Source organism: Triturus cristatus, chromosome 11 (assembly GCF_964204655.1).
Source record: "Triturus cristatus chromosome 11, aTriCri1.1, whole genome shotgun sequence".
Taxonomy (NCBI): domain Eukaryota; kingdom Metazoa; phylum Chordata; class Amphibia; order Caudata; family Salamandridae; genus Triturus; species Triturus cristatus.
Window position 1 is genome coordinate 1,097,861,288 of NC_140594.1, and position 25,895 is coordinate 1,097,887,182.

Consider the following 25,895-nt stretch of genomic DNA (forward strand, 5'->3'; position numbering starts at 1 on the left):
AAATAAAGATGATAAGCCAGGGATCTGCAGAAGCCTCTACATTGAGAAGGACTCAAGATGCCGAAACTCATAGTGACTAATGGGGAAGGAAATAGAATGCTGATTCATGAGAGCTACTTAGGGATGTTGGATCACTGTACATAAGAAAACACAAGGGAGCAGCACATAAATGAAGACCCTACTGAAAAACACATTTTACAAATGTAATGCCTAATGCCCCGGATACTAAAGAAAAGGATAGTGAGCTATTAGAGTAAATAATTTTATTGGCTGTGTAGTAAGTCACTGCTTTGAAGACCAGTGATGCGAGACACGCAAGCTGTGATGAAAGGGCCTAGCACTGGTTTCACAAAGTAGAGATTGGAGGGCAACATGATATGCAAACCTCATCAACCGAGTGTGGGGGTTTATAAATTTACCTCCAAATTTAGCTACAAGATCAATTGAACCTTTAAATGTATATATACCATCCCGAGACTTTTGATCTAACCTTGGCAGGTGACTAACTGACTGAAAAAAGGACAACCCATATATAAATTAAACTGGAAGGGCACAACATTAAACTGTGTGAAGAAAGTATAATATGTATTCATAAAGTGGACATAAAACAAACGTGAGGATATCCTCTTAGAACGTGGCAGGGTTAATATCCAAAATGTGTGAGAGTGACCGCAGTGACTAGATTGACGATTCAGCAGCCATATGTTTGTAATAGAATTTTTTTTTTTTTTTTGGAAAACCTTTATTCTTGAAAACATGGACACAGCTATTTAGCCGACATCCCGGAGGTTCGGCAGCTTTGAGAAAGCAGAACAAAGAAACGTCCACAGTGCATAGAGGAGAAGCAAAAAAGGTTCTATTTTAAATAAACACAAACTCACACAAAACCCCAGCAAGGCGAAGGACACTGAATACCACTGGTGATTGCCCCTCAGGGGGGAGCAGACCCCCCTCGTCTAACAGTAACAACACTGTGTTAAGAGGAAAAAGGGGGGAAAAGCAGAGGCCCAAAAAGTCAATTAACAATCAGATATATATACAAAAGCTGGAAAGAATGTTAAGGAGAGAGCTGTTCATCGGGGGGATCCAAATCAGGGGCAAGACATATGCCCCCCCTATACTGGTTCCACCTCCCCCAAATGGCATGCCACTTCCGGGGGCGCCCTCTAGCACAATATACTGTCTTTTCCCTCAGCATACTCCAGTCCATGTTTTCTTTCCACGCAGTCAATGTGGGGGGACCCGCTGAGCCCCACAGGCGCGCGATGTCTCGCTTAGCCACCATATTACCCAGGGTCACCCACTGGGTCTGTCCCTCATCGTGATCGGTAGGCCCCCAAACATTCAGGAGACAGCACCGCGCCTCCGGCTGCATAACAATGCCCGTCACCTCCCTGTAATAGAAATTTTTAATCAGAAAAAGGAAAAAACATTGTGCATAATTTTCCTGGAACAGTAGCTATACTTTCTAGGTGGCTAAAAAAAAAGTTGCACCTATATATAAGACGACTTGCAGAAAAGTTACTGCACCTCTACAATTTTTTCTCTTTCCCATTTCGCCAGGATAAAACTGTAAAAATGGGAATGGGAAAATGGTAGAAATGATGGAAAAATCTGCAGTAATTTGGATGTGCAAACTCAAACGCTACACATTGTTCCTCATTCTTACCATCGGAACTCGAAGGAGCATATCAGCAAGGGCCTGCGATAATTATCGCTCAGCGCTTTTAGCGCGAGGATAATTATCGCATGCTAACGCTGGATTCTATCGCGAGATAACAGGCGCAAGGAAAGTAGCGATAACTGTGGTTAGCGCTACTTTCCTTATCGCTCTGCTTGTTTGCGTGCAGCTTGATAATTGGAGAAATGTCGGTTAGCGACATTTCTCCAGTTATTCTGGCAAGGAACGCCCACTTTGCATCTCATTAGAGATGCAAAGTTGGGCGTGGTTGTAAGGGGCGATAAATCAGCAAAACACGCGATAGCGTGTCTTTGCTGATAATGCGATAAAATTATCGCCGCTTTTCGGCCAAAAACGGCTGCAAAAGCGGCGATAATTTTTTATTGCCGCCTTGTTAATATGCCGCGTAATGAGGTGGTAAAAAATTGCATAATGCAGTGTGGAATTTACCAGAAATGGTATTAAAGGGGAACGTTTGGTAAGAGACATTACTGTTTTCTGCAAACTATATCTTACACAGAACTTTTTTACTTGAGTTAAGTACAGATCTATTTATCATAAATTGTTGCAAAAGTCACGATTTTCATACTTAAGTGTGACAACATATAACTTCATAACCTCTGCAAAGTTGTCCATTGAACTTCAGGAATTTTTCCAAAACAATTCTGCTCAACCCTTTTATCAATGAGTGATGCTTAACTGAAATTACCTGATTTGGGGCTTTTATTGGACAGAAAAGGAAAACCACGGGGCATTTCAGCAAGGCACTTTAGCATCCGTTTTCGGACGAAAAGCGGCGATAATTTTATTACCCTAACAGCAAGGACACACTAACGCGTGATTCAATGCCTTAGCGACTGTTTCCGGAACGCCCAGCTTCGCATCTCTAATGAGATGCAAAGTGGGCGTTCCCCCCCAAAATAACTGGAGAAATGTCGCTAACCAACATTTCTCCAGTTATCAAGCTTCACGCTAACAAGCAGAGCAATAAGAAAAGTAGGGCTAACCGTGGTTATTGCTACTTTCCTTACGCCTGCTTTTCTTCTGACTTAGCCATGTAATCCAATGGGAGGTGGATTACATGGCTAAATCCACCTTGCCCTATCAGCAAGGTATCGCCGGTCGCAGTGCGATTATCGCTGGATTCCCAGCGATAATCGCACTGTTTTGTAGCTAACGCATGGATTTCTATCGCTTTGGAGTTAAGCGTTGCTGATAGCACGCTATCTCTGCGATAGAATCCAGCGATAGCCGGCAATAATTATTCTAGCGCTAAGTGTGCTTAGCGATAATTATCGCCTCGCCTTGCTGATGTGCCCCTATCCCTAATGTCCGACTCCAAACCCATCTATTTACACATTGGCTAATGCAGCTATGTTCAGGACGATCCGCTTAGAGTTTAAATAAGTCTGAAACCCAGAATTTTGTGCTAAAACAGTGATGGGTGCCCAGATCTTTACACCATTAATCAAAGGTCCTGTATTACTTTGCTTCATTTTACCATGTTTGACATTATTCCTTTTATTTTATGTTTGGACTACCTCAAGCTTGGGGCATTTTTTTAAATCTTCATATGACTAATGGTTGTTTGTTTTACAGTTTGTTGTGTATAAACTTCTGTTCATTTATCCAAACGTTTCTTCCTGAAGAGAATGAGTCTGTATCTGTTATTTTATTGGTCAACTTAAGAATGGAGAAATAGCAGCAAATACAGTGACATGCAAGTCCAGCGTATACCTATATAGAGATATAAAAGTTGATTATGATACATGCACCAATAGCAAACAATACTTATATATAATATTGAAGAGGGATAGAAATGGGAAGAGAGGACTGAGAGAATAAGCTATAGAAGGAAGAAAGTAAAGAGAGGAAGGGAAGAAGGGCAGAGAGAGAAAGAAGGGAAGAAAGATTAAAACAAGAAAGCAGGGAAGAAAGAGGGGAGGGGAGTACTATGATGGGAATGAGGAGGAAGCAAGGGTCTAAGTGAACTGTGAGGTAAGAAGAGGCATTTTGCAAAAAAGGGGACCATATAGGAAGAAAAGTATCTGCTAATGAAAATGAGTCTGAGGAGAAACTGGAGAGTTGCAGGTGAGTACTTCCTGGAGATGTGCATGTTTGAGATTCTGTGACCAAACTAGATCATCTACATTTCACTAGTTCCCTTTAAAAAAAAAAAACTCCTGTCTGCCACCATATACATGGTTCAACAGCTGATGGGCAAGCCTTAAGTGCTTGTTGGGAAAAAGAGTATAGACCATTTATGCTACAAGTATTGACTAAAAAGCAAAAAAAGGCAAGAGACCCATATTAACTGAGACAACCACAAGGGCAGGAACAAAAACATGGGTCTTGGAAGGTCCTGCCTGGCTGACAAAAAAAATTATGCATGAGAATAAGAGTGATAAATAAACAGATCTAATGGCTAGGGCGGTGAACCGCAACTCTGTGGTGCCGGGTTCGAGTCTCGGCAATGACTGTCAACATCCTATGATTCTGGGCAAATCACGTAATCTCCCTGTGCCTAACAAGAATGATTGTGCCCTTGTGTAAAGCAAATGGTGCTCGTGTAAAGCATTTTGACACCTGATACCTTCGGTTCAAGTTCTTGCTATATAAAACTCTGGAAAATAAATAAATAAATATATGCTTCAATAATACTGGAGTGATTGAACAGGCAAGAGATATGATTGGACATGTTCCAGACTCAATATTCCCCCGCGAGGGTATAGTAAACAGTGCAAAGCACTGTCACAAAAATAAAATATTCATGTGTAGAGGCCTCTTTATTAATAAATTGGCACTACTAAGAATACAACAGAGGAAATTTGCTGTAAGGGGTCACTTCCTGGTAGCACTTGAAGTTTGAGTGATCATACTAAAAATATACCTAACCAGCCTTGTAGTGTGAATTAGTACCTACCGATGCTGCCATGCCTGAGGGTGCGTGGAGGTTATAGCAACATATTTTAGTACATGGGATCATATTTCAAGAGGTAGGAATGGTCCATTATTGCCATTGCATTGGGAGCTCCTACAATAAAAGTGTGAAGAACAGAATAAGTTGTACTTCTTCCACATAAACATCATGCATCACAACAAAGAAACTTTACTTTACTACTTAAGAGAATATATACACATTGACTTCCTAAATTAAGAATGGTGTTGTTGGAGTGGAAATTGATTTTTGTTCTAATCAGCATGAGGCGATAGCCTTTTAAACTAATATGCAGAAAACTCCTTATTGGTGACCTGCATGATTTGCAGAGTTACCATGTTTCTGAATGAGTGTAGATCAATTGGTGGAGGGTATTATACTCTTGATAAAGACCTTGGTCCTCGTTGAACAGCATGGGTATGAACAGATGTGGGTCCCATGCTCACCATGTCACTAAAACCAAGCTGTACCCGGCTGATGAGCCCATAACTTGGGCAAAAACTGGCCTGTGTTGCTTGTGTTCTGGTTCAGAGAGAACAGGGACAAGACTGGTTTGGTCATGGCTGGGTCCAAACTGAGGTGGCATGCTGAGCAAAAGAATAAAGGGTTGAAGAGCTACATCGAGCGATTGCCAGAGGTTAGACTTGTTGCAAGCACCATCCCATCACCTTTTTCTGTGTTTCATGTACCGCTCTAAGTGGCATGGGTATCCCAGACATGGGTCCCTTGCTCACTGTGTCACTGGAACCAGTCTGTACCTGGCTGATGAGCCTACAACTAGAGCAAAGCCGGTCTTGGGTTGCTTGTGTTCCCGTTCGGTGGAACCTGTCTTGGCAGTTCGGGCTGGACTGTTCCTATGAGTAACAGTGTCAGGACAGATTTGCATTTGGCTGGGACCAAACTGTGGTTGCATGGTGAGAAAAAGAACGATGTTGCAGTGCTACCCAAATGATTGCCATTGGTTAGACTCCCATCACTTTTTGTGTGGTCCATTGAGCCGAATCACAAAGAGCAGAGTGAGAGACAATGGAACCAGCTTTGATGCAATAATTTAATTTAAGAACATTCTGCAGCTTTATAATTTATACGCCCTTTACCACTAATGTACACCAGAAACACATCACAAATGACAAGTATTTGGTTAAACATTTACACAACTACTGTTATGCTTAAGCTGTTGTTTCTTCAATTGGTTTTATTCTAAAAAGGGTTACAGTATAATTGACTCTTTTGGGGGTAGTATTTGTCTTTTTACTAAGCTAAGTTAAATTGAAGATTATGGAGACTTAGTAATATTTGAAGTTTCCCCAAAAGATAATGTTTATTGAAATTTGACATAATCCCACATTTTCAGGGATTAAAAAATATGTAATGACTCCCTCTTGCAATCCTGAAAAAGTCTCTGATTCTATGCACATAAACAAGCACCCTACACTTAATTGAGTTGGGTGCTGGGCATCTCAAAAAAAGTGAAGGACTGTCCTCACTCACCACCAGGTGTCATGCTTCATCATTGGCTGTCCTCGCTCTCTAGAAACAACGTTTGGTAGAGAACGGGCTTACACCTGGAGACAGGGAAGCACTTCTAAAAACCAAGAGGGGTAAACACCAAAATACATTTATTTGTTAGGTGTTTACTTGATATTAAAATCAAGCGTGGGGATATGGGGAACTAGTACCCCATCACCACCAGTGTCGTCAACATGTTTCTGCTGTGTTGGCTCAAAGGGTCCGTGGCATTCATCAGGACGAAATGACAAGGGCTCCTATTGAGTATCTTTTTGATTAAGATATTACCACTATATAGGGTGAACTATGTCAACCTCTACCTAATTTTGGTGCCTCTTGAACCTGTAAAATAAAAGTAAGCAAAGTGTCAAAAAAGGACTATGCTCCAGCGTGTAAACAGAATCAGAAAAAGCACAACATGCTTATTGCCAAAATTACGCATGTCGATGTGTAACACATGTCACTGCAAACGTGGCGCACATACATATATTAATGACATAAGTTCTGTGAGACCAGCCCACAATCTTACGCCAAGTCAGGGACAGATATGCCCCATGGGAAGGGGGACTGAGGGACCCCTGTAGTTACACTCTAAGGTCAGAGGAGAGAGGGATGACAATAAATAATGGAAGGTAAATAATTTCAAATGCACCATATTCACTTCCTTAGATCAGGGTTTAGAGATTGTGAGACCACAGACATCTCAAGCACACCCATGCATACTCTTACTGCCTCAAGGTGTGTCCCTCGTTGATCTCCTAAAGGTGTCCTCTTCCCTTCCCTGCTGGTGGTGTGGGTGAGGACCTGCTGTTTTTATAGCTACGGAGAGTTTAGTAAAAGTAGATTAATTGGATTAATTACCAGCACCCGGTGTGGAATTAGGTTGCTCAAACACCGGTGTGTACGCGATTGCGTGGACGCTGAGTATAGAAATGCCGGCATTCGGTAAGTGTAATCAGCTGGAGCCCGGCTGAAGCGGGGATCCGGTGTCCCAAACGGGTTGCCTGGAGGCCGCGTCATTGTTGGGAGAAAAGAGCAGTCGCATGTCCCGATCGCCAGTGTTAGTGTGAGCTGACGGGAGGACAGGGGCGTGGTTAAGGTTGCTCGTGAGTGTCGCATCACAGCCGTGTTGCTAGCTAGCTAGTGCACGCAATGTGTTCATTTTACTAGTGTGATGTTGCACAGAACTCAAGCGATAGATCAGGGGAGGTTGTATACCTCTTTGCTGACTTTGAAAGTAGGAAGTACAACTCCTGGGAGTATTTTAAACTAAATGAAAGTGATAATAAAATTTAAAAGGAAACTTCCCTTTAAAAATATAAAAACCACCGGTATCTTAATACTAAGTGATTATGCCTCATGGGTGTGCCTGAGAGAAGCTCATCATCTCCATTGTCGTACATGAGGCCAATAATCTAACAAGCATTTACAATGCAATGGTCTCAGCATTGTTAAAGTTAGAGCTATTGGCATTGCTCATGACATTATTTTTGTTTTTGTTTTTCAAACATTTAAAGAAACGGCATTGTTATTTACAATGTCAATAGCTTAATCCCTCTCAAATGCGAGACCTATTGCATTTGCACCCACACACAGAGCCACACACACAAAGCCACCCACACACACACAGAGCCACCCACACAGAGTCACTCACATAGAGCAACCCACACACAAATAGAGCCACCCACAGAGCCACCTACACACACACACAGTTACCCACACACAGACAGAGCCACCACGCATATAGCCACCTACAAAAAAAGCCACCCACAGACACACACAGCCAGACACACACACAGAGCCTCCCACACACACACACAGAGCCTCCCACACACAGAGCCTCCCACACACAGAGCCTCCCACACACACACACAGAGCCAGCCACACACACACACACAGAGCCAGCCACACACACACAGAGCCACCCACACACAGCCACCCACACACACACACTTCAATGAAAGACAGCTACGATTTCTAATACAGCATTATTTAAATAATTATTATTGGCTCCGTTACGGAGCTCTCAACACAAAGTAAATTGTTGCTGATAAAGATCAGGAATTTAGTTGCTGACTCACCTGGGTATCCTCCAAAATAAATTGACGCCGGGACCCCGAGGGTCTCACTGAACCCAGACAGGAGCGTAGGGTGTGGGGGGGGGGGGGGGGGGGAAGGAAGAGTCCAGGAGAAGGGAGGGGCTGAGAGTTGATCTTTTAGCACAGCCCACCGGACACAGCCTGATTACCCCATAGTAATCAGAAACGGGGCAGTAAAGTATGTATATACACGCGTTTGCCTGGGAATCATTCGAAGAGTTTTTAGGACGATGGGTCAACATAAGTGAAAAACAACAAATACCAACATGAATGGGGATTGGAAGTTTGATAAGATAATAAACTTGTAATCGAAAGTAATCAAATGCAGGAGCTCCAAGTTACGGCATACAAACGTACACACATATTCCGGCATGCACACGCGCCCCTCGATCTAACACTTCCGGTGTGAGCATTTCACAGAGTCCCGGCTCGCGCTGTGGAGTTCAGTCTACCCGCCGTCATGGGGTTCAGGTGCGAAAGGTGATACGTCACAATGAGAAGTGGGTTTGGGTGAGGCGATGGCTCGTGGCCCGGCCCGCTCTGGGAATGTCTGCAGCTGCACGAGCGCTGTAAGAGCCAAGGCCGGAGCGGGGCATGTGAGGGGTGGGCACTGCGGGCCGAGCTCGTCCCTTGGCAGCAGCGTCACCCCCTGCCCAGCGCTTGGCCTTTAGTGCCGCCACATTTCGTGTATCGAGGATGCCAGTGTTCCAGGTTCTAGTACCTTCCCCAGTCAATTAAATTCAGCATTAAGCGCGGGGGGTGGGGCTGGTTAAATGCGTCCCGGTCAGTGCTTTAAATGGTACTGAGCACCGGCAGCTTTTTATTTTGATTGTGAGAGTACCGGCAGTTGTTAAGAGTTTGGACAAACAAACACCTCACCAGGGTTGGACCGTAACTCGGAAGAGCTGTGCAGTGCGGGAAGGAGGTGTGAAATCCACTCATGCAGGCAAGGGCTGGCCTTTCGCACAGGCGGGGGGGGGGATCATGCCCATGGCGCCCGATCTGCGAAGCTTCCCCTCATCTTGTTGGTGCCGGAATACAGGGTGTAGTCGAGTGACGCGGAGATGTTATTTGTGGCACCAGCGTCATACAGGCAAGGGCTGGCCTTTCGCACAGGCGGGGGGGGGATCATGCCCATGGCGCCCGATCTGCGAAGCTTCCCCTCATCTTGTTGGTGCCGGAATACAGGGTGTAGTCGAGTGACGCGGAGATGTTATTTGTGGCACCAGCGTCTATCTATTGAACTCTTCCTCCTAAAGCACGTCCTCAACTTGAAGCCATGTGTGCTGTGCAGTTTTTTTACGAACATTTCTCTCCAGGATTAAGTGGCGTAATGTACAATGAGTTAGATGGCTGCAAGTCCCGTCAATCAATTTAAGGTGAGGGAGCAACGCCGGGACACCACCGCCTTTCTCCGAGGCAGAGAAGAACTGCCTCGGAGAAACGCAGCCTCGGTTTCGGATTCGGGGGCGTGTTTCTTTTTCTCTCCTCTTGCCATTGGCTGGAGGAGAGAAAAACACGCCCTGCGAAAAGCAACGAAAAAACACGCCCCCCGATCCGAAAAGGACGGGGCTTCAACGGAGTGACTGGACCTCTTCTCCAGTGGCTGGCCAGCATTTAAGAGGCCAGCCAATGGAGAACAGGAGAGAAGAGGGGCGGGTGCAAGCCCCTCTTCTCAAAGTCACTCAAAGTCATTAAATCTCGGAGCGAGACTGCGCAAGCGCAGCCTTCGCAGCCGAGACCTAAAAATGGGTATATTCGCGGAGGAGTAATGGCTCGCAGGATGGACAGTGATTATGTCGCTACCTGTTGAAACACCATAAACCTTCCCTTGCCATGAATAGTTTTAAGTTACAAATTCCCTGCCTAATCTAGCCGATAGGGGATGTGCGGTTGACATGTTTAGTAGTACGTGTGTGATTGCAGAACTAGGCCATGTATACAAATTTATCGTAGGAATTAATCTCTAAAAGATTGACCTTGTGCTGAAAACCTATGTGAGGACTTAAAATAATTAAAAAGTATGATACGTCCTCTTAAGTGAACGGGCTATATCAAACTATGATAACTTTGTACTAATGGGTGCCTGTAATAAAGTGTCTGTTCATCACTAAATTGGGGCTCTGCAAGTCAACCTTCATTTCCACAAAGAACCCGGCAACATGTTCCAGATGCCCTTTTCTTGCTGCAGTTTTGAGGATCCTCAGCTGAAAGAAGGGCTGAGATAGTATACATATTCACACTGTTAAATGACATCTGGAAATGAGATGGCAAACCCATGAAATGTATGTCACTGGTCAAAAATAGCACACAGGTTGCCTTAGATAATCATTCTGAAGTTTGGGGACTTCTTAAGGTGGCTGGCCTAAGAGGCTGGAGTGATGGAGCAAACCTCCTTTGCATGTAGTAGATTGTTGGCCATATGCTGTTCACATTTATATTTAGGGTCATGTCACAGCCTACATAAGTCACTTGTACAGGTGAAATTGAGCTTCACATCATTCCATCCATGCATCTGAGAGAAACTTACTAGGCAGTCCTATTACTGCTGAAACCTTGGTCTTGGTTTAGAGAGGAGAGCGCTTGTGCTCTCCTCTCTAAACATGTTAATATTGGTGTACTCCCAACTGGCTCATTTAATTTACTTATAAGTCCCTAGTAAATGGTACTGCATGCACCTAGGGCGTGTAAATTAAATGCCACAAGAAGGATGCAGCACTCCTTATTCCACCCAACAAAATAGCACTAAAAACATTTCTACAGGCCTGCCCCTGCAGATTGTGTTTTTACCTTGTAAAATATACCTTCTGCCAGCATAAATCTTTCTTTTTTAGCACTTACAAGTCACCTCTATGTTAGGCCTAAGTGCCCATATGGCAGGGTGCATGGTATTGGCAATGTAAGACATATGTAGTTAAGGTAATACATGTCCTAGCAGTGAATCAATCAATTAATCAATTGAGGTTTTGTAAAGTGCTGCAAATCACCAGTGAGTTTCTCAAGGTACTGGAGTTGCAGCTTGCTATATGGTGATCTGGTAATTTGAGCACCCAGGTCTTGAGTTCTTTCCTGAATTGCTGGAGCAATTGAGTGGCCCTGCAGTGTAGGGAAAGGTTGTTCCAGGCTTTGGCTGCCAGGTGTGAGAAGGGGTGTCCTCTGTTGTTGCTTTGGAGGATCCGGGGGGTGTCTGTAAGGAAGTGGGAGGCGGATTGTAGATGTCTGGTGGATGGTCAAGCATTTGTTTATATAGTCTGGTCCTTTGTTGTACAGGGCTTTGTATGCCTGGGTCAGCATCATGAACTAGCATCTCTTTTGGATTGGGAGCCAGTGTAGCTTCTTGAGATGGGGTGTGATGTGAGTTCGTCTGGGGAGGTTGAGGATGAGTCTGGCTGCTGAGTTCTGTATTGTCTGTAGTCTCTTCAGGAAGCATGTGGTGATTCCTACCTAAAGTGTGTTACCATAGTCTAGCCTGCTGGTGACGAGAGCCTGTGTGACGCTCCTTCTGGTGTTGACAGGGAGCCACTTGAAGATCTTACGGAGCATGCATAGGGTGTGGAAGCAGGCAGATGAGACTGTGTTTACCTGTTTCTTCATGGGAAGCTTGGCGTCCAAGATAATGCCGAGGTTGTGAGTGTGGTCTGTCAGGGCGGGGGATGGGCCGAATTCAGCAGGCCGCCATGTGTCGTTCCATGGAGAGGTGTTGTTCCCAAAGATGAGGACTTCTGCCTTGTCCGTTTTGAGCTTGAGACAGTTCTCCTTTATCCAGTCAGCGACGTTCACCATATATTTGTGTAAGCTATCTTGGCTGGTGACAGTGAGATGATGATCTGGGTGTCATTGGCGTAGAATATGATGTTGAGTCTGTGAGATCTAACAGTGCTGGAGAGGGGGGTAATTTATGTGTTGAAGAGGGTGGGGCTGAGGGGTGAACCTTGGGGGATGCCACCAAAGTCGTTGTTCGCTGCCACAAGGCTCTCTCTCCCAAAGAAACACACTGGGTCACATTATAACTGCTTATGATGCAAGTCTTCAATTTCGGACTAGGTAGAAAATGATTTAAGTACTCAATTTATTAAAATTTTTAAAATTGAATTTTAAATTTCTATTTTGAAAATGCCACTTTTAGAAAGTCGGCGTTTTCCTGCCTAAGCCAAATGTGCCTTTCTGCTAGGGTTCAGTGTCTTTTGACTGTTAATGGTTCTCCTGTGGTGTAATGTGTACTCCTCCCAGACAGTTTACAAAGGAACTGTATGTGGGGGTGTGGGGTTCTTCAAAGGGGCCTGCCATGGTCCACACAGAAGAATCTGACATTAGGACTTCCCCTGCCTTTCTTTCACTATCCAGGCTGGAGTCAATACTAGAGGTTAGAAAGGAACTGACCAGACCCAGTTTTAGAGTTAGACAAGGGGGTGTCCCCCACCCACATGCTGGCACTGGGCAAAAAATATTACATCCCCAGAACCTGAAACCAGTATACTCCCGGACCTGTGAAGACTCAGAAGAACTGATCTGCTGTCTAAAGCCTAAAGGAAAACTGGACCTTCTTGCTTTGAACCCAGGACCGCAGAAGCGACTCTAAGGGTCATTTTGGTGATCTCCTGTTTGAGCCAGAGGGACACATCACGTTTCCAGAGGGCTTTCATGTTTTCCAGTTGACCAGACCCAACTGTACCTGGCATTAGACCTTCTTCTGGCCTCTGTGGCAGTGAGCCCCGACCCCCAAGTGCTGTCGTCAAATTTCTGGACCCTTGGCTGGAGTCGGAGTGCACTTCTCTCTTCATAACTAAAGTTTTCTCTGGATATAACGCAGATCCATACAGACCCCTGCAGAGCTATGCAGCTCCTAACCGAAGGCATCTCTTGATACAATGGCGAGTGGCGCAGAGCCCCTCGGAACCAGGCAGCTCCTAACCAAAGACTTCACCTGATCAGATGCAGACTAGCACAGAGCTCCAAAGAGTAGTATCACACAGTCCCTGCACCAAAGTCAGTCGGTCTGAACTTGTGACTTTGTCCCAGTCCAACACAACCAGATACCCGCGGTTGGTGCTTCACACCTGTTGGGACACTTTTTACCTAAAAATTTAGAAAGTGATATTGCCATTTCTACTTATTGGATTTTTGTCTTTTTTATGTGATTTTATTTATTAAAATATCTCTATTTTTCAGTCAATGGGTGGCTTTTTTCTTTTGTTGTGTTTTCACTTTATTACTGTTTGAGTGTTGCAAAAATACTTTACACAATGCCTCTAAGTTAAGCGTGACTGCTTTGTGACAGACTAGCAAAGGGATAAAAACAGGTATATTTTGTGAATTATAACCCATTTCTTCTTACAATTGTCCCAGTGGATGTCTCTAATTAGTTCCATTGGAGTTGGTAAAACAATGGCTATATGGGGATTTATATAGACTGTACAAAAATAGTTGCAAACTTGAGTGGCAAATGCTATTGGGTGTTCAGAGTTGAATGGTTCATTGCTATTGGACTTGACATCCTTGGCGTGGTTTTCCTGCCACTTTTTTGCCTTCAATCCTCCTGTCTTGGTGACCGTTTTTGCTGGCCTTAGGACTCTGCACACTTTATCACTGCTAACCTGTCCTAAACTGTGTGTGCTCTCCTCTATACATGGTAAAATTAGCTTACACACAAATGACGTATTTATTTTATTTGTAAGTCCCTTGTAAAGTGGTACTACATGTGCCCATGGCCTGTAGATTACATGCTCCTAGTGAGTCTGCTGTACTTATTGTGCCACCCACGTAAGTTGCCTTTAGACTTATCTTAGGCTTGTCATTGCTGCCTGTTTGTGCAGTTTTAAACTGACATTGTGACCTTAAAACATATACCTTTTGCCAGGCCTAACTAAGCCTTCCTTTTACATACATATAAGTCACCCCTGGGGTAGACCCTATACAGCCCATAGGGCAAGGCGCAGTGTATTCAAAAGGTTGGACATGTACTTTTGGCTTTTACATTTTCTGGTAGTGAAAAAATCTTACATTTGTTGTTCACAATTTCAAGGCCTGACTCTCCTATTGGATAACATTGGTCTACCTTACTATTGCATTTAATAAGTGATGACTCTCAATTCGGAGCATGTAAAAATGCTGAGTTTGTCGTCTAAAGAATTTCTATTTAACCCCTTCAGTGCCCATGACGAGCTGGACTCGTCATGGGCTGCGGTGGCGCTGTGCCCATGACGAGTCCAGCTCGTCATGAACTCCGCCCGCTAATACAAAGCGCGGCACTGGGCGGGCATGCAAGGGGTTAAAACCCTCTCTAATGGTAAAGTTGGATTTTAAGTCACAGTTATGAAAATGCCTCTTTTAGAAAGTTGGCATGTTTATTTATTTCAGTTATTTATTTATTTAAGAGTTTTCTATAGCGCTGGCCAGACCCGAAGGCATCAGAGCGCTTTACAACATTTATCATGAAGCAATCGAACACAGCAAATAACAATAATAACACATCGATCCGAGACAACTCCAGTTCAGGGAGGGGGGACAAAGGAGATAGACAAGTGGTAGGTGATGTAGACACCTTCTTATCAAAGTGGGCAAGGTCTACGTTAAGCGGCAGCTATCCATTCGGAAAAGTTTGGTTGAGGAAGAGGTCTTTGAGCTGGCTTTTGAATTTTATAAATGAAGGGTTAGCCCTGATATGGACTGGGTTGGAGTTCCAAATCTTGGGCACATTTCCAGAGAAGGAGCGTTATGGGGTTTTTTGTTTGTGAATTTTCGGAGGAATGAGAAGTAGAGTGTTAGTGCTCCTGAGGATCCTTATCTGACTGGCCTTCTTAAGTTTGGAGGCCAGGTGTGTAGAGCTTTGTGTGTGAGACAAGCAGTTCTGAAGTTGGCATGCATTTCGAATGAGAGCCATTTTAGCTCTCTGAGAGCGGGAGAGATGTGTTTGTATTGCTTTACTCCAGTGACCATCCTGGCTGCTGCATTTAGAGTTGATCTGAGAGGAGCTAAGTGGGATTTTGCTGCGCCTGTGAGGGTTGCATTCCCGTAATCCAATCTGGACAGCACCAGGGATTGAGTAGCCTGTCTGAGGTCATTGGGAGGGATGAAGGGTTTTATTTTGATTTGTTGAGTAGTTTTAGGTTGAAGAAGGTGCTCTTTGCGGTGTTCTTGATATGTTTCACCATGTCTAGGTTCGGCCGGGGTGATACTGCAGTTGAGAGCATCAATGGTTTTTAACCATTCTGTGATTTGTGGGGTGTGCTCTTTTTTGGATATGAGAAGGATTTCCATCTTATCTTGGTTGAGTTTCAGGTGGTTGAAGGATGGCCAGTGTTGGATTTCTCTTAGAGTGATGTTTAGTCTATGAATGTCACCACTGGAGGAAGTTTCTAGGTAGATCCGGGTATCGTCTGCATTTAGGTTGAAGGGGATGTTGGATTTTTTGAGTATGGTGGTCAGGGGCTCCATGTAGATGTTGAACAGGTCGGGGGAGAGAACTGATCCTTGAGGGACACCCCTGCTTATGGGTAGTAGGTCTGATGTGCAGGTTTTAATTTTTATTCTTTGGGTCCGATTCTGCAAAAGGGAGGTAAACCATTGCAGGACCACCTCTTCTGCTCCAACCCCTTCTCGAAGTACATTGATGAGCAGTTTGTGGTCTACCGTGTCAAAGGCTGCCGATAGGTCCAGGAGTATGAGTAGACAGCATCGGTCCGTGTCTAGTGATTTGTAGATATCATCTATGGCATTCAGTATCGCTGCCTCTGTGCTGCAACCTTTTCTGAAGCCTGAGGTTGTTACTGTCCATGTGTTGGGTAAGTTGCAGGAGAACACATCTTTCCAGGATTTTGGCTAAGAATGGGCGATTAGAGACTGGCCTGAAGTTGTTGAGATCTTTTGGGTCAGAGCCCGATTTTTTCAGTAATGGCGTGACTTGGCCGATTGTGAGACAGTCTGGCATGACCCCTGTTCTCAGGGAGCTACTTATAATCTTGGTCCAGAGCCGGGCTAGGAAGAGTTTCAGCTTCTTAACCAGGTGGGCAGGGATGGGGTCTGAGAAGTGTGACAAAGGTTTGGTACTGGTAATCATTTTAATGATCTCTGCTTCGGAGATGGTATTGAAAGATTTCTAGTCATTAGGTGGGTGCCTGGGTGGGTTGTTGTCTTCTTTGCAGGGGGGCTGGTTTTCGTTGGGTGGCCAGTGGTTGTCGTCCAAGGAGAGCTCGATCTTGTTGATTTTATCATTAAAGAAATTGGCAAAGTTATCACATAGGTCTTTGGAAGCCTGCATTGAGGAAGAAGGGGGCTTGGAAGTGTGTTGTCTAATGAGATTAAAGATTTCTTTGGGATGATTTTTGGCATTGTTTAGTGCATTACAGAAGAAGTAAGTTTTTTCATTCTTGATGTGTTTTTTATATTTCCTGCGTTCAGATTTAAGTTGATCAAGGTGGGTTGTGGACGGGTTGTTCCGCCACAGTCTTTCTGCAGCTCTTAGTTGTCTTCTTTTGGAGTTTAGGTCTGTGTTGAACCAAGATCTCAATGGAGTGTTCGTGACTTTTTTTTGTTTCAAGGGAGCTATTTTGCCAAGAATGGAAATCATTGTTGCATTGTAGTGCGAGGTAAGTTCAGTTATAGAAAGGTCGCATGAGGTGGTGGGAAGGAGTGAACTTTCTTCTAGGTCGTTAAGGGGAATCTGTCTTAGATTTCTTACCAAATGGGGGGATTCCTGTGTAAGGGGAAGGCAGTGGGTTGTTTGGTTGATGTGGAATAGGATGATGTGGTGGTCTGACCAGTCAATAGGAAGGAAGTGGTCAATAGTGATTGTATCTTAATGTAATGGCATCCAGGATTGAGCCCCTGTTATGGGTTTGCTCTGTGCAGTGTTGGATAAGATTGTTGTTGCATAGAAGTTCATTTAAGGATTGGATTAGAGAGTTATTTTCATCATTCCAGTGTAGGTTGAGGTCACCTAGTATCATGTTGTTGGAGTCCAAGAGTGAGCAGTGTGTTATCAGGTCGGACAGGGGTTCTCCGAATGATGGGGTGTTGCCTGGTGGATGGTAGAGGAGATGGCAGTAGAGCGTTTTGTTGTTGTTTGTCTTAATGGTGGAGGTTAGATATTCAAATGTGTTATAATTGAAGGAGTCCAATTCCATGACGGAGATGTTGCTCTTGTGGATGATTGCAATACCCCCGCCTCGGTAGTTCTTTCTGTGTTTATTGATGATTGAGAATCCCGGGGGAGGAAAGCATGTCAATGAATGGGGGTAATGATTCATTTAACCAGGTTTCTGTGATGAACGTGATGTCTATGTCATGGGTGAGGATGGTTTCGGCCAGTTCTGTTGTATGTTTGGTAGCCGATCTGCAATTAATGAGCATGCAGTTGGTTGTCCCCTTGTTGTGTAGTTTCTTTGTTAGGGGAGCTATGGGGATATTGGTGAGGAAGGCTGGAGGCCTTGACGTTTTAGGTGGGGTGCGATCTCTTCCAAATCCAGTGATATCCTGGATCTTGGAGCAGGGGTTGACAGTGGATGATGCGATGTAAAATTTGGCAAGATCAGTCGCCTCTCTCATTGACATTGTTCTTTTGGTTCTCTGAGGCTGGTTCAGGAGGGGGGTTCTGTTCCAGCTGTGGTATTGAGCCTTAGGAGGCCTTAAGTGTTTAGTGTTGGTAACTGTGGGTGTATGGCGTGGGCGTTGAGTAGGCTCCAGAGGTGAGGATAGGATCAATAAGATTTTGTTGATGCCCTGCATTATGATCTCTAGCTGGCTTTCCATTAGAGCAAGTCTCTGAGTCCTATTTGAAGAGGAAGGGGTAGTGGGGTTTGGGTTCAGGATGTCATGAGTGGGTTTGTCAATGGATGTCGAGAGCTTGTCCGTGGGAGTGTGGTTCGTAGTGTTAATGTTGCCTATGTTGCCCCTGAGGATGGCCGTGGGCGAGTGGAGTGGAAAATCGCGTAGTGATTCAAGCGGTAGCTTCTTGAGTGCCGGTGGAAGGTGGGAGTTAGGAGTCACTAGTTGCTTGTTGGTAATAATATTTTTGAGGGGGGAAAGGTTCAGGTCATCAAGGGGTTGGAGAGTCTCAGCAAAGACGTGCCTCAGGTTTGTTCTGGAGGAGAGGTATGTATAGTGCGAGTCAAGGGAAGTAGAGGAGAGGGAAAGGGTGGCGTCAGGGGGGCATAAGTTGGGGTTAATGAAATGTGTCATGGGATTGTTTTGAGAATTGTCCAGGGGGGTAAGTCGGTTGGGGGATAGGGAATTGTTAGAGTGGGAATGTCGTAAATGAGTGAAAGCGTTGCATAACGTGGGGAAAAGGGAGTCAAATGAGTCTAGGTTGTCATTGTTGGTTTGGATCAGGACTGTACCGTTGCTGTAGATGGTCGCAGAGGTGTTGTCACTGTGTTTAGGGCGGTTTGAGATTGAGATCGTCAGTTTGCAGCTGAGAGGGGTGCTAGTTGTTTTGGATTTGTGAAGGTGGGTTCTAAGAATGGTAGGGCTCTGGGTGTGGAAAATGAGATTCATTTTCTGCTGGCCTTTGGAGGAGCAGTGGTATATATCAGTGAATAGTGTTTCCGGGTGTTGTCTAATCAGCCTGTGTTTGAAGTTTCTTTTCGCTTTGAGTAAGAGATTGGGGGGGAAGATGATGGAGAAAGAGTTAGGGCCATGGGGTTTCAGGCAATCCGGTGCAGAGGCATAGAGGGAGGTTAGAGTGGCAGGTATCATTGTGTCTTAGTTAGTAGGGTAGATTGCCACCCAGATCTCTCCCCAGCCTGAATATAGCCTGTAGTTTGTGAGTTCTTAGCCTAATGGTTGAATATTGTTTCATTTACCCCTGTGTTGAACTGAGATCCCAGATTCAGATGCCGGTCAGGTAACTCCGGGAGCCGTGTGTCTGCGACAGAGATAAATCCTAAATGAAGTGCATTGGATCCTAACCATTTGGTGCATGCAGCTGTATCTTGGGTCACATGACTAGGTATTACTGCCAGTTGGCAGCGGCTTACCACAATTCACTGCAAACCCTGCAGTGCTAGGGGGCCACCAGTCATACAGGGGCAACGCTTTCTGCTCAAGACAAAGGAATAGCCATGATGACTCAGGAAAAACTCTTCAAATTCTGTAGGGGCCCTAACATTTTGCATTATGCCATTTGAAGTTGATCTTTGTGTATTGCTCCCAGACAGTGAGACAGAGGGGGGATAGGTGTTGGCAGGATGGGCCATCTCTGACTTGATGGAGAGAGGGCTGTCCCCTACCACACATGCACATCACAAAGGCTCCGCCTCACCACACTCATAAAGGATTTCACACCATTTCATTGTGCCCCAGACAAGCTGGGGCCAGGGCAGGAAGGTAGGAAATCCCTACCAACTCTGGGAGTAAAAACCTCTAGAAACGTCTTCTACTTAAAAGCTGGCACCAGGTATAAATATTGGACCCTCAGACCCAACTCTTCAGTCCACATCTGGACCTGTGGAAGACTCTGAAGAAGGACTGTTGTGGTGCTCTGCTGCATGAAGGACTACTACTGCTCTGCTGCCCTGCTGCCTGTGTAGGAAGGACTGGACCTGCATGTTGAACCCAGGACCCAGTCACCCGAGTGACTCCACAGGCTAGTTGGCTGGCTTTCTGATCAGAGTCTCAGGGACAGAAAAGGCTCTAACTCTCTTGCACCCGGCACCTGGAGTCTGACTGCTGTGAGTCCTAACCCCCACGTGGTGCCCCTTTATTCCTGGACCTTTGGAATTGGGATTAGAGGTGCCGTGCCAGCCCAGCTGTGGTCTTGACCAAATGGCAAAGACCTTCAAAGCCTTGCCACACAGCTACATGCTTCATCTGAACTGACGTAAAGACCCGCAGAACCTCGTCGCCTAGCTGCAAGCCTGAACAGAATTGATGCCGCGTTACGCAAAGCCTTGCCACATAGCTGCCAGTCCATCAGAACCGGTGCTATTGGATATGAAGCCTGGCAAATCCTCACCACACAGATTCACTAGAACCGACGTAATGCAATGCAACCCGATGTAGGACCTTGCTTCATAGACCCCTCAGCTTCTCGAATCGGACACCAAACGAGGCAAAGCTTCGGAAATGTGACGCTGCACCAGGATTTAAGATATTTTGTTCAGCAGGCCTAACTCGGACCCTGTGTCAGGCCAGCGCTCCATTGTGGTCGGCCTGAACTTGTGACTTTGTCCTAATCCGATGCAAAAAGATTCCCAGATACTCAGTTGGTGCTTTGCTGCTTTTTAGCAGTATTTTAATTTAAATCCTTAAAATTGCATATATCTGGTTTCACTGATTGGATTATTGTAGTTTTAGTCTCAAATAATGTATTAAGTGTTACAGTATTTTTCTAAGTTGTGTGGTATTTTTCTTGTGTTTGATTTTTACTTCATTACTGTGGGAAGTGCTACATAAACACTTTACAAATTGCCTCTAAGTTAAACCTGACTGCTTTGGACCAAGCTGACGGAGAGGTGAGCACAGGTAACTATGGGGTTTGCTTCTGTTTCACCTTGACAGGAATTGTGGTTGCTGCTTGATTAGGGTTTCGTCCCCCTCAACCAGTAACTCAATTTCTTACTATTGGCATCAGACAACTGTGCTGGGTGTATGATATGAGTGCCATCCCTATGGTTGTTTTGGGGCATTGCTTGGAATTCCATGGTTTTGGGGGATCTTTGAGAATTGCAGTATCTGCTCACTCAAAAAAGAGAAGCAAAACCTGGCAAAGGCCAGTATATATTTATAGGCATCTTATATCCTGTTTTCCATTCCTTCAGGATTAACACACCAGTGGGAAGCCTCTGAGAAAGAAATTGGATACTGGCTTTGCCTTCACATTGCACTGCGGACGCAAGATTCAGGCGCCACTCTTAACTTGTTTTCCATTGCTTTGGTTGCTGGTTTGTGGCAGCAAGGACTAGGATCTGAATTCTTTCAAGCATTGTTTTCATGGTATTGACAGTGACATAAAAATATCCACCTTTGCTAGCCAAGAGGGCCATCTGCAACTCCTTTGCCTACAAGTGCATAAAGCCAGGCATGTCCGGACTTTGTAGCCAACTAATTCTCAAACATGTTTGCATCCGCCACACCAGAAACTAGATGTTTTCTTTGCTCACGTGAATTTCATTTGAGGTGTAAATCCTTTCCCATTAAATAGATGCATGATGAGTTTTTCCAGCAGTGAGCAAGTTCCTCCATCTTACAAGGATTTTTGGAGAAGTGTGGCTCAATGATTAGAGCGGCAGACCCTGATGCAGAAGTCTGGCCCCGGACCAGGGTTCAATTCCCGCCTCGGCGGGTCTTGCGCTCAATTTCCTCGGACCTGATAATTCTTGCCTCGGTGCATATCCTAATCATGGGTCTCACTCTGCAACTCGGGGCAATAGCTTGCTTAATCTCCACAACAGCCCCAACAATGCTAGGATGCCTGGCCTCACCTTGGGGGTGCCCAGGAGTGGACACTTCACAGGGAAAGGCCAGGATGGGTTCCTCAGCGGTATTCATACAAGCGCCGAGATGCCTCCGGGTAGTCGTGCGCTATGCAAGTACCTCTACATTTACATTTACATTTTTGAACCATGAATAACCCTCTTCCTTTATCACAATATCCCACCCTGACTTAGCAATTCATAGAGTACATCCAGCCAATCAGTGACAACTGTTCCATCCCATTAAACCATATTACTTTGTTGATATGCTGCTCTCTGGCAAGCTGTAACGTCAGTGCTCACCGTTTCTAACGAAGGCCCAAATGTATCTAAAAGTCACGCAATACAGCGCAGCAAGTAAAGTTGCTGCGCTACATGCTTGAATGAGAGAGAGCTGAACCGCACAATATCTACTAAGCTGTGCTGCTGTTCTACTCTCTCCCTGTCCCGACCGACTTTTGACTGCCATGCGACAACCCACACACTCTTGCGCTGTAGTGCAAGGGTGCCTGCATCATGGGAACCATAGGTTTTGTGATGGAAGGGGTCCTTCCGGTATTAAAAAAACCGATGCTTTAAGTTGTTTCCCACTTTTTATGTGTATACTGTTCAATGCTGCACACATGCAAAGAGGGGAAAAAAATAGAACTTAAAACATTTCTCCTCATTATGCATGCCTGGAGGAGGCACAGACATTTGGCACAAATCCCTGTCTTTGTAGGTAGTCATTTTCCACAAAAGACATAGATGGTTCTATATGAAAGTCCATGCACCACCCATAGAACACCCCCTTAACGCAACTTAATGCAAGGCAGTGCACTGTGCAGTTTTGCGTTACAATCCAACACAAATTGCACTATCCGTTGGGCTGTAGATCCAACCACAACACTTCACATGGACTTTGCGTTAAAAAGAAGGAATAGAAAAAAGTGTTGGTAAAGCTCAGCGCAAGCTTCCCAGCCTGATCTAACACATTTTGGATACCACTCGATTTGGTGGGCTTGCTGGCGCTTGCAGAAATATGGTTCTTTGGGCATGGCAGTGGTGGGTGGTAGGGAACGGTGGCTACGGGGGCAGGGGGAGTGGGAGGGGGATAGGAAAAAAATAAAGAAAGAAAAAAGAAAACTTACCTACTGGTCGTCAGTCACCAGCCGCCGCCTTTCCTCCGGTGCAGGAACCAGGAAGCACACAGGCTCCCAGACTCCCCTAGCCAATCACAACGCTGCACTACAGAAGCATTGTGGTTGGTCTGAGAGTCGTAGTTCGGTGCTCAGAGAGAGACTGGGAGCCTGTGAATGTCCTCCACCCAGACTGTGCAATACAGCTGGGTGGAGAACATGCTATGTGCACATGACGGTTTGGTCGGCTGAATTCCGCCAACCAAACCGCCATGCGCACTTATGGTGCAGCAACCACTCCTCACTCTGGCATCACGCGAGGCCAGCCCTGCCCCATCCTAGTCTGACCTGGCTGCAACTGCAAGCTCAATACTAAAAATAAAATTATTACAACATTCTGTTATTATCATTTTATTTTTCCTTAGCACTGCTCTTTAAACAATGGTGAGACGCTCCTCCGCCTCCGGAGGAACCGCCACTTGGGCATGGGTCTTGTTTTGAGCAGGATGTCTAGTGAATTTTGTGAATATAAACATCTTTCGGGCAAGATCTCCCATCTTAGAGAGGATGTAAAAGCGTAATGTCGCGCTCACGCCAAAGTGCATTGAACCACACATACGTCAACAAAGTATAATGCGCCCATTTTGCAGCGCGTGTCCTTCCGCTCCAGCCCTGGGGAGGACTTATGATGCTATTAGGCGGTAAAGACCCCTTCTTATCGGCTGCCTCTGCCGAGTTCATTACTCTCCCCAGACACACGAGTGTCTCACAGCCCTGGCTCTGGTGGAGTTTTCCAGGATCTAATAATAAAGTGGACGTTTTGCCAGATGAGTGCTCCAGATCACCCTATGCTCTTCAGCTCGGCTTGCACCGTGGACACTGAGCAGACATCCGACGCACTTGCGTCTAATGTATTTTTCAATGAGTTTTTCTCTGCTGGTGCATTCTCGGCCCCCTGATGTCTCCTGGAAGCCTGGTTCGCTTTGTACAGCAAACTCATAAATAAATAAACAAAGGCGATGTTAGCAGAAGTGCTGGGCCCTGTGCGGGAGGTTCTGGAGGCCACTGAAGCTTAGATCTGCTTTCTGATGCTTCCAGCTGGTCTGCTGTTCGGAATGCAAACTTGCTTTTGTCTGCGGTCGACACAGGAAGGGAAAAGGCACTTTTTAGTTCAGACCAGGACAGCGGAGACTCAGGGGGCACATTTACTATTATTTCACGCAAAGCGGCGCAGCAAGGGAACTTGCTTTGGGGCATATCAGCAACTCTTAGCGTGAGGATAATTATCGCCGGGTAACGTGGATTTTTATCGCTGAGATAGCATGCTATTAGCAACGCTTATCTCCTCAGCAATAAAAATCCTCACGCTAACTGCCTAACGTGAGATTATCGCTGGAAACCCAGCGATAATCTCATGCAATGTGGCGTTAGCTTGTTGATAGGGACTCACAAACTTAGCCATGATATCCTCCTTCCATAGGATATCATGGCTAAGTCAGTCCTGAAGCAGGCGTAAGGAAAGTAGCGATAACAGGGGTTATCGCTACTTTTCTTGCCGCTATGCTTCATAGCGTGGGGCTTGATGATAGGAGAAATGTCGCTTAGCGACACTTCTCCTGTCATGTTAGGTCAGGAACGCCCACTTTGCATCTCAGTAGAGATGCAAAGTTGGGCGTTAGGAATCCTGACGCTAAAGCAAGGTTTCACGCGTTAGCGTGGCCGTGTTAATTAGGCGATAAAATGATCGCCGCTTTTCGGCCGAAAACGGCCGCAAAAGCGGCGATAATTTTTTATCGCCAGCTTGTTAATATGTCCCTTTGTGTGCAGCCTAGCATCAACGCGGGCAACCTTGCACGATGCCTGCATTATGGGCAGGATTGCTTTTGTGCAGGAAAGGACGTGGCTTTGCATGACTTAGTAAATGCCAATACTGCTTTTGCGTCAGCGCTGTCCCACAAAAGTTGCTGAACTCTAATGCAAAATCGTAGCAAATTTGGGCCTCAACCTTTCAAGGATGGGTGGTGGAAATCTTTATTTTGATTGCAAATTCTCTTTGAATTTTATTAATTTTACACTTCACAAAGGGGGGAGTGTTTAATTAATTTCATGAAAGTTCGCCTGAGGTAAAAATAGTTAAATAAACAATTTTGCAATTTAATTTTCTAGTAAAAATATTTTTCTTTTGAGGATTCTAATATGTCACTACAGGTATTTTTGCAAAAATGGCTTTTGCATAATTCTCCCTCCTCCCTACTCTGCAGTTTTTTCAAACTGAATCTTTAGAAACTATGGAAACATTTCACAAAGTCAACATAGGAAATAATGTTCACATTTGCAAAACCTTGTTTAAAACCCAGTTTGTTTTTTCTGGTGCTCTCTGCTCATGATGCATCTATTTTAAAGCACAGGGTTTCAATTGCAACTTTCAGGAACATCCAAAGATGTCAAAAATATTCCGTGCCAAGCAGTGGAGGAGAGGATGCAGCGATGCTGATGAGTAGTAACAATTCAGGAGGATTAAAAGAAAACCTTTGACATTGCCAAGTAGTCTGACTTTTTTTTCTAAATCAAATGCATCTGCATTTGCTGTCGATTTTATGTGAGTGATTGTGAGGATTGGTGTGTAGATTAAAGTTAAACAAGTCACAGTCAGATGAATGGGGGCGAATGCATTAATAACTGAATTGATATATATGCGTGAGTGAATACATGGATGGATGGATGAATAGTGGAGTGTATGCACGGATGGATAAAAGAGTAAAAAGGAGTGAGCAAATGGATGGGTAAGACAATGAGTGAGTACACAGACCACAGAGACAACCTCTCCTTTTAAGAACTCACTCTGATCACTCACAGCTACAACACAATTTCCGGTAAGTTCTCTTCTGTGCCCTATCTCATCTTGCAGATAAATGAGGTTCGTGTGACTGATTTCAATCCCTGTGCTTACTTGCAGGTAGGTTGCTTAAAAGCACAGTGAGTTCATATTTTATGCTATTCTGGGAAACAATGTAGTGCCAGTATCCCTGCCTCAAACCTGTTTATCACTATTAAATTCTTACAATGCATATTATTAAACAAGCATTTGCAATGCAACCGGTCTCGCCTTTGGGACGTTATATGTATTTAGCTATGCAGCAC